Below are 2,730 nucleotides of genomic sequence, written 5' to 3'. Positions count from 1 at the left end.
TGCATGTGCATGCATATGCTATGCAAATGTCTGTGCTTGTCATGAGTTGTGTGTGTGTGTGTGTGTGTGTGTGTGTGTGTGTGTGTGCATATGTGCACATTTGTGTACATGTGCATTTGTGTACAATATGTGTGTGATGTGTGTATAACAGTACTTGAGAATTAGTGTGTGTACACTCTGTGTGTGTGTGTGTGTGTGTGTGTGTGTGTGTGTGTACACCTTTGGTTGCAAAGTGTGCAGGCATGCACGAAAATTTATGTGTTTGTAGCCTATTCGTGTGTGTGTGTGTGTGTGTGTGTGTGTGTGTGTGTGTGTGTGTGTGTGTGTGTGATTTTGCTTTTGTGTGAGCTACAATAAAAAAAAACTGTTTTTTTTTTTTTTGAAATCAAAGGTTGACTGGACAAAGGTTAAAGACCCCCTAAAGTCATCTTTCAAGATGTGTATACAATACTCTACTATGAATAGTAATTTGTGTCTGATGGTTTCTCCACACATTTTTTTTTAATTATCTTGTTAAAATCCTTAAAATGACTTCCCTCCTTCTCCCTCATTTAAAAATCCAAAGCAACCAATCAGGGTTATCTAGAACATAACTAGCCAATCACAGCAGACAACACAGGCTTTCAACACATTCTCACTCATGACAAAGTGACAACAAGGGTTCCCTGACCGATCTGCAGTATATGACGAGTTGGGAGTGAGAATGTGTTGGAGCTTTAACTGCTGAATACTGGACAGTGATTGGCTCCAAGATCCGTGATGTCACGAATCATGCTTGCTGGAAACAACCTTTTCAGTGAGCTCAGAGAAACTTTCCACTTTCAGCAGACGATTGTGAAAACAGCTTCTAGTGTCAAACTCTGCACAGACATCATTCTGCACAGTGAAGCTCAGACAACTGAAGGAACAAGAAGAATAACTGATTTTTGATTTTAGGGGGTCTTACACTAACACAGACCACACCATGGTTTGAACGAAAGATAATTTATTGCAAGTGGGTGTTTGGGTGCGAGAACGTGAATGGGGTCGAGGTGCGGCAGCGTCTCTTCAGGAGGGTGCTACGGCAGTGACAGGAACCCAGGGGTTGAGACTCAGAGTGGGGGTAGCGTCTTTGGGTGAAGCTCGGTTCTAGAGCGCAGCTCAGCTTCACGGGATGGAGTCCCGGCTCCATCAGCCCCCCGTGGTTCCTGTGAGCAGGGGATAGAGATGCAGGATTATGCAGCCCTGACTAGCATGTCTTTAGCTGTTTGTGGGAGGAAAGCGGAGTACCCGGAGAAAACCCACGCAGGCACGGGGAGAACATGCAAACTCCGCGCGTGCTGCCCGTAATTAGCATGTATTTTTCTGTTTGTGGAGGAAACCGGAGTACCCAGAGAAAACCTACGCAGGCACGGGGAGAACATGCAGACTCCACCCGTGCTGCCCGTAACAGAGGAAGAAACTTGGGGTTGGGGGGGGAGGGTCGTGACGACTGAGGCAAACAGGGGGAAGAGAGAATGTGGTCGTGTTTATATATGCTACGAGTGATTGAGTTGATAGAACACAGGTGTCTGCATCAGTGAAGTGATTGGAGCACAGGTGAATAGATTAGCGAGGCGCCGGTGATTACATGGTGTGGTCTTTGTGTTCCTGAACCTCAGTTAGCACACTAACTCCATTTAAGAACAGGTATGGAGAGAGAGAGAGATGTTTGTTTTTCTGTTTTGTTTCGATACGATCGTTATATCTGATACAGGCTGTGAACAGCTTTTATTATGTGACAAAGTGACATTAGTTGGGTTTCCATCCAAAGGTATCGCAAATCTTAATTGAATTTTCAGAAAGTCGGCAAAAGAAAATGCGAAATGTGCATTTCCATCCGCTGCTATTATGCAAATCATAGAGCAGTCAATCACCTCGTGTTTGAGGCGTGATCAGCTGCTAGACCCGATACGGTCTTGGCAACAACCAAACTCTATTAAACACATCTAACGTTTAAAGATGAACCCAACGGAGCCCAAGTGGCGCGTGGGTCGGAGTCACATTTCAGACTGAAAAACAAAACTTGTCTGAGATGACAGGTTGAAAGGCGGGCCATAGTAGCATGTCGATGATTTGATTTGACAATTTTGGGGACTGGTTTTGGCTTTGGCCAATCCTTGCATGTTCCGCCGCCAAATCGAGTGGGATTCAGCGTGTCGCAGGGGCGTAGGCAGAAATTCAATTATGGGTGGGCCTGGATAAAATTGGGTGGGCCTGGATAAAATTGGGGCAATTGCATGACGAAATTTTGCGCCGGAAGCGCGCAAAACTCCTAGATGTCATGAAGTCATCATGCATTAGACTCTGGAGATGATGTGCCCTGCGTTTTTAAGCTACAAAACCATTAGCTAGCAAGGCAGCAGCAAGTTTGCCTCTAGAAAACATCCAATTAAGATTTTTTTTTTTTTTGGGGTGGGCCAGTGCAAGAAGTGGGTGGGCCTGTGCCTACCCAGGCCCACCTGTAGAAACGCCCCTGGCGTGTTGTGGTGCTACGCGAGTGGGATCTGCAGAGTAGCAGGCAGCCAGCTACTTCTCTGTGGAGCAGCTGCGGACAATCCGATGCATGAGTGCTGCCCGCCCGCCTGGAATCTCAGAGGGGCAACCCCTTACATTAATGTTATCCTGGAATGCGAGTTTAGCATGTCTTTGCATTGTTAGACATTACTGTTTGCTTGATCCTGTCCCTAGGATCAAATCAAATCAAATCAT

Source organism: Poromitra crassiceps (assembly GCF_964638095.1).
Source record: "Poromitra crassiceps genome assembly, chromosome: 17".
NCBI classification, from domain to species: Eukaryota; Metazoa; Chordata; class Actinopteri; order Beryciformes; family Melamphaidae; genus Poromitra; species Poromitra crassiceps.
This window is presented reverse-complemented; position numbering follows the sequence as displayed.